Here is a 10,521-nt window from a genome sequence, read left to right as displayed (position 1 = left end):
CAAAACAGAAAAGAGGCACAAAGGTGACTGAATAACTTAGCAAGTAAGCAGCACTCCCAAAGTAGAGATAGTGGATATACAAACTGATTTCCACATGCTAACAGCTTTACATCCTAATGAGGTGCTAATCCATGTTTTTATCCTTTCATTTGTGCATTCATCTAAGGTGCTACCAGATTCAACTGGCAAGCTGTCCTCAGGGGCCACAAGACTTTGCTCCCACACAAGGGTGTTGTGAGGGCAAATACATTACGCAATTGTAAGCTGCTGAGACAAGATGGTAGTGGTGATCTATACTAGTGCCATATAGCTAGGTCATTGTGTTGCTTACTTTATAAATCTGTAGCACGCAGCATGTGCGCCAATTTAATATTGAACTGGATGCTGAGCACAACAGAATTTAGTGTGCATTACCAAAGACAGGAAGTGACTGACAAAGTGAACTGCAAAAATATCTAAAAACAGATATGCCAATAATTAACTACCTGGTTATAAACAATATAGGAAATTAGTTTGCTGTGTTTTGCTTAATAAAAGCTTCACTTGTCAGCTGTAACCCAAGGGGCTCCCATGGGAAACCAAAGTTTGTCACTTACTTAAATATTTATGCAGCTAGGAAATAGGCATAAACAACCTGAATTTTTGAAATCCAGTTGTCACTCCGAGTTACCTGCAAATATATGACTTAGCACCATTTCCATTACAAAGTTTACTGACTGGATTTGGTTATGCACCCAATCCTTGTAAGGTTATTTCAATACAGAGTTTTGCAGACATGCTTCGCACAGAAGAGAAAGCTCAGTGCATCTGTACTGAAAATAATGAGGGCCTAACCCCATACTAAACTGAAACCTGCATTTGAAAATGATGCATAAGTTTCCTCCTTAAGTTGGAGCATATTGCCATTTGTTAAACAGGGAAGCCCCATAGCAGACTAACAGCATTTCCATCCAGGTTCATCTGAGAAAAGAATGTTCCTGCTAATGTATTTTCCTTAATTATGGATGTCACTGGATAATCGGTACTTCAGGGGTAGACGAACCTATGAATAAAGCAAAATCAATTCTCCTCTCTGGATTGGCCAAAGAAAATGTGGCTCAGTGCTAAAAGTAGATCATGTAGGGGGCCACTGGCACATCTAAAACAGTCTACATGTCTCTAAAAACAGCCTACCTCCAACTGTTACAATAAGCTCCATGTTATTTTTTTCCAATCTGTTGCTGTTTTATTTACTTTGTCAGTTTATTAACTGCGTCTGACAGCACCATGCTGAGTTCAGCCTCACACTAGTGCAGCACTGAAAAACAGAAGCTTGTGGAAGAAGAAAATGATGGTAAACCACAATCCTGTATAATAGGGCTGAGAGACAAGCACAGCACCTGAAAGTACTTCTAGTCTTTCATTTATTTGATTGCAAGTATCCACTGTCCCTTTAAATTACTGAGAGCAGGCTGGATTAACTCTCCCATAAAACTCAATACATGCTTTGTTGTGCTTGTGTCCATTTCTGTGATGACCCTAGAGCTAAATCTGTTTTAGGATTTTGCAAAAGAAATCAAATTGATAGTTTCACTTTCTAGCTCACTCCTCAGTATTCTTTCCAAGGCTGCTTTTGCTTATTCATCCAGCATGACAAGGTCATGAATAACACAACTGTCTCAGATAGTGATGGCGGTGGTCTCTATTCAGTCCATTCCCCCACCCCCTGCTGGTTCTGTCTCTTTTTATGGTTCCCTGTCATTTCAGTATCCGAGCAGCTTACTCATATTAATACATTTACACTCACAACATCTGCCAAGGCAAGGAGGCACAACTTGCATTTTGTAGATGAGAAAACCAGGATGCTCAAGGATCCTAGGCCACGTGGTAATAGAAATAATGAATAATACTCTATTGCCAAGGCCACACAGAGAGCCCATGGGAGAGCAAGGAATTTTAGACTCTGGCGTTTGTGTCACTTGGGCTGCCAAGTATTTAATGAACTTTTCTGACTGCTACCATTTCATCTGTGCATTCTTAATTTATATATACCAGTACACAGTGTCACCACTTGAGGGCATCAAATGAAGCTGTTTTAAGACTGCATTTTTTGTGATATAGTGAGCAGCAGCATGAAAGCACCAGCTGGAGAGCTGACAGGTTCACGAGATAATTGCAGAACACAGCTTCTCAGTTAGCACAATTTCAGCTTGCAAACTGGTTACCGTGATCTTTCATATAGCCAGCCTCTCTCACGAGTCCAGCCCAATTAGGAGCCTGGGACGAAGGGATCCAGGATGCTACAAACAAACATAAGCAGATTAGACAAGATGCAAAAATTTAACAGTAAGAATTTAACAACATGCAGCTTGATGTGCCTAAAACGACATTACCACCAGGAAGCAGCGTGGAAAGGTACAAAGGAGTTTGAAAATTTCAGACAGGTAATTACTAGCGACAGCAGCTCTGTCTATAAAACTTAATCATCAACTTGGTCACATCCCTTTAACTGCTATAAGAATCTGCAACAAACTAAAAAATTACTGTTGGTAGGTGAAGTAGGTCCTGACTCCATCTCACAGACAGGCCCTGTTCTTCCACCGTTTAATCTAGGAGGATAGTATCAGTAAAGCCAACTGGACTTGACTAGCTCTACTTTCTTAGTCCTCCAAATGAAGATCACACAAACACCCTCTGGAGTTTGTCACAGTCCCCATGCCCAAGAACTGAATACAGCTTTCCTGCAGAGTCCAGTGCTTACTCACAAGACCCGCCCTCTGCCCTAGAAAGTAGCTGCTTCACCCTAATTTCCTCCTATACAAGAGTTAACGAGTTCATAACTCATAAGTATGTTTATATCTCACTATTTTAGACAACTGGCTGATAATGGTTCCATAACTAATAGTGAAGAAATCACCTCTTATTTAAAACAGATGTAAGCCAGAGTCTGGAACCTACTGAGAGCGTGCCACACAAATTAAACTGGACTGGTTTCCAGATCTTCCAAGAAAGCTCTTTCAACATAGAAAATTTTGCTAAATTCTCTCATTGTTGCACTAGAGCCAGTGTAGCTCCACTGTTGTTAAAAACAGCCAGTGTTGGCGTATACAGGGCTTAGATGTTTCCACCTTTACATTCATTAGACCCATTCTCACAACATTTTAAGCTGAAAACACCAGCAGCCAGTTTTTACAAATGAAATCCTTGTCGCTACCCTAAAATAGTGCCGAAATGGGATTAGGAGGCAACCTAACAGCTGAAAAGGTTGCAGTGATGGAAAACGAAGGCCCAGGTTAGCCTGACACCAAGCCCGTCTGAACCTCCCCCTGAACACAGCTTGATCTTTGCTTCTCTGAACCAACACCCTCCCAACAGGAAAACCTGATGGATAACGCAAAAAATAACTGCCTGCCTTTCTAATTTGAGAAAATGCTGAAGTCAGAGAAACTTCTATGTTACCTGACAAGGGCCCTAGAGCAGCCATTGATGGAAGTGATGTAAAGGCGCTGAAAAGACAGAAGGGTCTCCAGTGTACGACCAAAGCACACTAGCAGATATCACCAACTGATGCATCTAGAATAAACAAACACAAGACGACAGGCAGTTATAAATTAAATATAAATACCTACTCCAAGTCAAAGCCAAGAAGCTGTGCATAATAATCACATACAGCCCTCTTATCACACAAGAGGGTGCTATAGACTGAGCAGCAGTCACCATCTCCCTTCAGGATGGCTAAATGCAGTTCTATTTCGGTTAACAAGCCAAGCTATTCAGCAAACTTTATTTGACCTGCAAAATATGTCTCTTTTTAAACTCTTTTTCTATTTGGCTGGACCAATGGGTAGAGATTTGCATAAGAATTCTGTAAAACCAGAGTTGTTTCTACAACTCGCAAAGGGATTAGTTTCCCTGGGAGATGGAGATTGCAGGATACGCTCTAAAGCAGGGGTGGGCAATTATTTCAGGCGGAGGGCTGCTTACTGAGTTTTGGCAAGCCATCAAGGGCTACATGACAGGCAGCCAGGGGCAGATAAATATTAATTTTCTAAATTTTTTAGGGGCCTTGAGGGCTGGATGGAATGGCCTGGCAGGCCGCATCCGGCCTGCGGGCTGCATTTTGCCCACCCCTGCTCTAAAGAGCCAGATTCACCGCTCTGGTGAAATAACAGATGGAGACAGTGTGCACCGCTCCGAATGACACCCACGGGGGCTGGTTCGTCCCTCAGTTGTTCCCCTCTGCACTGGTCTCTCTGAGATCTTGCAAAATGCAATATTGCTACAGTGCAAATCCTCTGCACACCTCCTTTCCTTCCAGCCTGGCCTTAACCCACAACCACTTGGGCATGTCCTCTGTGCCCAGGGGGGCGGGGGGCCACACAAAGCACTTCTAGGTGTCCCTGCACACAGGGCCTTTCAGGGAGGGCCCTGACGGTGGCCCAGAGCTTTTTGCCTGTTGTGCTTCTACAGAAGAGAAGTTTCTGTCATAAAAGAAACTAACACAAGGCTTTTTCCACCCCCTCTGTGGACCAAGACCTTGTAGTGGTAGAGAGGCTTGCATGTCCCCCCAATCCTCAGAGCTACATTGCCTGGAGTCGCAGGCTCCTGGCAGGGTCACCCATGGCAAACAGGTCAGAGGGGAGGTACTAGACAAACCACGGTCCAACTCCAAGTCCTCCACAGTGGACCAGGTGGAAGAAGCCTTCAGGATCTCCACGACTGTAAAGATGGAGGAGACGGAAGTGTCCCATCCTCTAGGGTTTTCCCGATGCCGTTGGGCCCAGAGGCCGCCTTGTCAAGAGGAGGCGATTGCGCCGTCCCCCAGGCAACCAGGTTTCTACCGCGGGAGACACCACGCTGTCCTCTACCCGCCGCCGGGGCTCGTTTTCTTTCAGGCCAGCTTCACTAAAGCCGGGGCTTTTCATATTGACTTTAAAAAAAAGACAGAGAAAAGATAAGAAAAACGCCTGTCTGGGCTGCCTGGGTGAGGGCAGTCATGACTGGGGGGCGCCGTCGGGCCCTGTCCTTTCCGCACGGCACCGAAGCACCGCCCCCACCTGCTCCCTCCAGGGGCCCGCCCGCCGCTCCGGGCTCGGCCTTCCCGGCGGCCGCCGGCTCTCAGGCCCCGCGAGGCCGAGGCCGAGGCCGGGCCCAGGCGGTGCGGGCCCCGGACAATGGCGGCACAGGCGAGGCGGGGCCTGACGGCGCTTCCTCAGCCCAGACGAGCCGCGGGCCCCGGAGGGCGGGACCCAGCGCGCCGCCCCCCGCGTCTCGGCGCCGGCCCCGTAGCCCTGTCGGGCCTTGGGGGGGCCGGGCTGGTTAGCGCTAGGCCTGGAGCCGCCGGGAGCCCTCGGCTTTGTGGCTTTTCCCAGCCCCATTGCTAGGGCTTGCAGGGCCGCGTGTGCCGGAGCTGTCGGTACACGGGTACTGGAGAAGCGCGGGCCGCGAGCCAAACGACCAGCAGAACGAGCCACCTCTGCCCCCCCCTTTTCCAGTGCGGGTTGCGGGTCCCTTGTCAGAGATCAGACTCAGGCAGGGCCTGTGAAACCCACCGGGTAGCGACAGCCGCCCGCTGTCGGCTGTCTCCTTCGGTTTGGCAAAGAGAGAAGCCCTCCAAGGCAGACGTGGCCCCTAAGGCTGAGCACAGAGACCCTGAGTAAGCTGCATGGGTGAAACGGCTGTCCCTAATAATCAGCAGCCCAGTCGAGTAAGCCCCAATGAGCTGCTTAAATGTTTAAGTAGAGTCTGGCTTGGATTCATTGCTTTTCTGTTCCTGTGTAGGGACTGCAAGGTAATGGCTCTAAGCCCCCTTACAAATTCCCGTACGCTGGAGTGGCCGTTTACACCTGGACTCTCTTACACATGAAATGAACCTGCAAAACAAATCTCTAAAGAGCCACTGATGCAGCAAATACAGTAGACTCTGCTTCCTACCCCATGTACTACGCCAGAGGTGGCCGACATGCGGCAGGGTGCCACAAGTGGCACAGGCAACCTGTGTGTGTAACACAGGAGACTGGGTAAGGGACAGGCAGCAGCATGTAAGGCAAAAAGCAGAGCAGCAAATCAGGTAGGGATTAGAGGGAAGGAAGCCGAGCAGCAGATCGGGCAGAGGAAGGGGATTGGAGTGGCACTTGGAGAGGGTGAGGGGCTAATTTGTTTCTCACCTGCCAAAAAGTTTGGCTTTTACTGTACTAGACTATCAAAGAGTAATATCTAAGCAAAATCTCTTCCAAACCTGCACAACATGTTCTATTATTAACTTGCACCAAGTGAAGAGGGGAGGTAAAGGGCTTTGATTGCTCTGATGTAAAAGAAAAGGAAGTCACAGTATCGACCTGTGATGACACTGCTTGCAGATGAAAATATGTGTGTCATTTTGCCTGCAGAGCCTCAATGAAATTTCAATGGCTTGGTTTTAGGGAAGCTCCCATCTGATTTATGAGCTACAAGTTTTCCACTCTGATCCTACAGAGCATGAACTTTGTTCTTCAACAACATCCCCTCACTAGTATGCACTAAAAGGTCACATCTCTCCCATTCCCATACATGGAAGTGCGTGGCCTTCTATGATGAGTTAATGCCAATTCCACTAAGCCCCTATTTTCTGCGCATGCTCAGAGATCACTCATGTTGACACATGGGAAAGGGATCTTAGAAGCAGCAGTATAACAGCCTCAGTCATAACCCATCAGTTTGAAAAAAAAACATACATTTCCGGCTCATGTCTACCAGGATTCAATAGCAGCCATTTCTAGACTTAGCATCATAAAGCTCACAACCTGCTCTTTTACTTTGCATCCATCTATCCGTTAACCTTAGGTTTGTGATATGCCTTTGAGAAAAGTAAAGGTGTCTGGAAGTCCTAAAACGATGCTGAGGCAGAAACAGATGCACATGCTCAGCTTCATCTAGCAATAACTCAAGACTTCTTTTTTAAGCTTACAAAAAAGGCACAAAACTTACAAAGTACAGCAATTGCTGAGTTGTATCCTGTTAGCTGCCTTATGGGTATGTACAGAAGCGCTCCATGCACTTTTACAGCACTGCAATTTAGAACACTTTTCATAGCATTATAAAGTTAAAGCACTCTTAAATATGACAGAGGTGTAGTGTTGCGGGGATGAGGCAGCTGACCTCTGAGCTTCACTGTACTTTTCAGGTTAGGTGGCAAGGGGTGCTTTGTAGCCTCCTGGGCCTTCTCCACTGGTCAGAAATTTGACCAACCTACAGAAGTTATTTAAATGCCGTAAATTGTGAAAGTGCCATAAAATACAATGCTTCAAATTTAATACCTCATTTAACAAGGGTTAATTTAAAGCACTGTATCCATTTTTAAGTGCTGTAAAGCTGTGCACATCTGTTAAGTCACAGCACAGCTATAAAGCACTTTAAATGGCAAAAAAAGCTACTTCTGTACACACCCTTATTTATGATACTAGTATCTTTTATGTAAAAATGGGCTACTGGGATTTAAATCTCCCCAGGACCTTGACATTACTATAGTCTAGTCTGGTTGAGACTGTTTGGATCCTTTAGTAGCTAAAATAATGGCTACATTTTTTTGGTAGAAGGTTCTAAAGTAAAAACAGTGCAGAGACTATAGATGCCCTCGATGTTATTTATAGCAAGAGCATGGAATTAAACTTGTCTAGACAAATCTGTGTTTGGGAGTAGTTTGGAAGAAAGGAATGCCAAGCATGGTTTTGCTCATAATGTTTGGTGTTATTATTTGCCATAGTTTGTTATTAATTATTGTAATATTATATGCTTTTTAAGTGGCATCTTATAGATAAATACGTGTGAGAGAAAAATGGTTCCAAAAGGTTGGAGCTGTCAGGTAGGGGGCTCATTCCGGTTTTCAGTTGTATGGGAGACAATAGGGGAAAAAGGTCAGACCATATGTGCTAAAATGGCAAAGGTACTACAGGGGAAATAGAAGATTAATTGAAGGAGTGACCTAATTCTGTAACAGTGGAAAAGCAAACTTTGCCTGGGTAGTAATAGCGTGAAAAACAGTCCAGACTTTTCTGTCTGTTTAGCACAAAAAAAAGAATTTAGTTGGCCATATCATGGAAAATACTGTCTTGCTGGTCAAAGCATTATGAATTGCTTCACTCTCAGGCATTTAGCAGGAGAGGTAGGTTACATCTAGTGATCAGAGTGCCATTTTTTCATGATGATAGATGAAGAGTTGATTCATAAAAGAAAAGCAAACACAAAACCCAAACAACACAGTAAGGCTTCTGCCAGATGTTAATATCATTGGATATTGGGATCTGAAGAATTTTATGCCCATCCTAAAAACAGGGCAGCCCTAGGTGTGGGACACATACCACACACTCAAGGCACAATACAGACCTGTCACAAAGACAATCCATGTTAAATGTGGAAACTCTTTGTGGCTGGTTTGCCATTTTATTTTGCCATAATTGGCTGAATGTGTGGAATGTTACAATTTACCATGTAAGTAACATAATCAGATAATAAATGTAACATCTGTCAGTGCCCAAAGCACCTTTTGCAAATGGATCTGGTCTCAGTAGCAAAAGATGGAGCCCTGTTTCACTACTGGTATAGCATCACTTATGTTGGTAGTGTTAGTGCAGAGCTAAGCCTGTAGAGTGTTCTTATCCTTTAGCTCTGTGGGCTTACGCATGTGTGAGACACGTGCATGAATTCACAGTGCTAGTGCTCAGCTTTCGGAAAATCTCTAGAGGAAAGGATAATCAAAATGGATATGATGGATCTGAACTTTACTCAGCACTGACATTTGGAGTCCCAAGATATTGCAATGTAAATTTGTGTCTGAGATCAGACTTTCCCAGGAAGCCAAAATGATCTTAAAGAATGACCTGTGGGTAAACAGTATCCTTAGGAGTCAGATCCTGACCTAAGCTAAACCATGGAGTAAGGGATGCAATCAGCGGAGCAACTCCTATGTAACTGAGTCCAGAATATGATCTAATATCTTTGAAAAGGGGCTTTACTTGGGGCCAATGTTTGCATGTGTAATTCTAACTTCTTCAATCATTCCTGTAGGAGCAGCCTCTGATTTTAGCAAAGGCAATACAAATACCATGTTGTTAATGTATAGAGAGCATTAAATATGTCACTGATGTTTAATTAACGAACAGTCTTAGGCATGTACTCTGATATGCTTCAGAGAACATTTCCTACTCAAGCAGCTTATTTTAAAACATATTCAGGCTTTTTTCTCCATTTCTTCCTAGGACAGCAGAGTGGAAAGAGCTTTCTACTGTCTGAATGTGGCTTCTCAGGTATTTGTCATAATGCAGGACAGGACATTCAAACCGTGTCTGCCAGGATGTATTGGGTATGCAAGATTTCAGTCTGCTGTGATATTTCACTGGCAACAGTTTACTCAGACAAGCAGATTTTTCTTTTTCTCTCAAGGTAACATCAAAAGCCAGTTCTGATGCTGTATGTGCTGTAAAGCGTCCAGTAACTTTACCTGTGTGTATAAGCTGAGCTGCCTCCCAAGCTCCCTCACACCTGTACTCATAAGAGAGATTGAACTGCTATCTCATTTATGTACCAAAAACAAAGCTAGTTTAAGTTTGTTTGAAAACCTGCAAAAAAACTTTATGCTTAATGCTGCTTGCTGAGGATAAGGAAGGCAGTTCTTTTGTTCAGTAAGTTACTTCACATTTGCAAAGCTTGGGATTTCTTGCATCTCCCTCAGAAATACCTGATGCTGTTGGGGACTAAACAAAGGACCAGATGAGACCCTCATGTGCCCTCAGAAAGTAATTCCTGTGCTCACAAAGACCTGCTGAAGTCCGTGAGAATGTGGGACTACATTCAGGTTTTGTTCCAACTCACCTCTGTAATGCAGCTTTGAAAGGGCATGAGGAGACTGACCATATCAAAATCACTTCTTGGAGCAAGATGACCCACAAACAGAGCAGTGGATTAGCAGTCAGGAGGGCTGGGCTCCAGGCCTGGGTCTGTCATTGTCCTGTGGATGGAATCAGACAGCCACTGCTCTTCTCTGCATCTTGATTTCCCCATCTGTGAAATAAGGATGTTGGCGCTTTGTGGAGCACTGTGGGAGCTATAGATGAAAAGCATTGTAAAACAATCTGCAAAAAAAAAAGGAGAATGCCTTTCTAGATACAATGATGCATTCCCAGGTGTGGGCACAAACCACGACTTGTAACACTATTTGCACTATTAAGGAAATCAGTCAAGAAGATTCCATTTCACTTTTATGGCTGAAGACACAATGCATCTCCTTCCAGGATTGAGGATATTGTGTCATGACTAAGACGACATTATTCTCCTTCACTGTAAAATGCGCTCCAGGCTGAAACTTGGCATTCAGCATCTTGGAAAAGGAGCAGGCTTATCTGAGACGAGCTTATGTAATGAGCTCCACTAAAAGATTTACATAAAGATCCCACTTTGAAATAGTAGAGAGACATGACCTAATTCTCATTTAAGTAACTACCTTCTGGCAAAAAATTACCTTGGTTTCAAAGGGAGGTAGTAAACTTTTCTACTTCCTGTCCTAAACTG

At 44.5% G+C, this 10,521-nt stretch overlaps 1 long non-coding RNA gene across 1 annotated transcript; it reads right to left on the bottom strand.

Moving 5' to 3' along the window:
• Positions 1-1,622: 1,622 nt before the first annotated feature.
• On the bottom strand, positions 1,623-3,551 carry LOC109309073. Its single transcript, XR_002100779.1, has 2 exons — positions 3,439-3,551; positions 1,623-2,279 (listed from the first exon to the last, which is right to left on the bottom strand). It is a non-coding gene; the product is annotated as an uncharacterized LOC109309073 (long non-coding RNA).
• Between the last annotated feature and the right edge of the window lie 6,970 nt (positions 3,552-10,521).

Source organism: Crocodylus porosus, unplaced genomic scaffold (genome assembly GCF_001723895.1).
Source record: "Crocodylus porosus isolate Cpor-Errol unplaced genomic scaffold, CroPor_comp1, whole genome shotgun sequence".
NCBI classification, from domain to species: Eukaryota; Metazoa; Chordata; order Crocodylia; family Crocodylidae; genus Crocodylus; species Crocodylus porosus.
The sequence above is the reverse complement of the archived record's forward strand: the minus strand, read 5'-3'. Positions and strand labels throughout refer to the sequence as shown.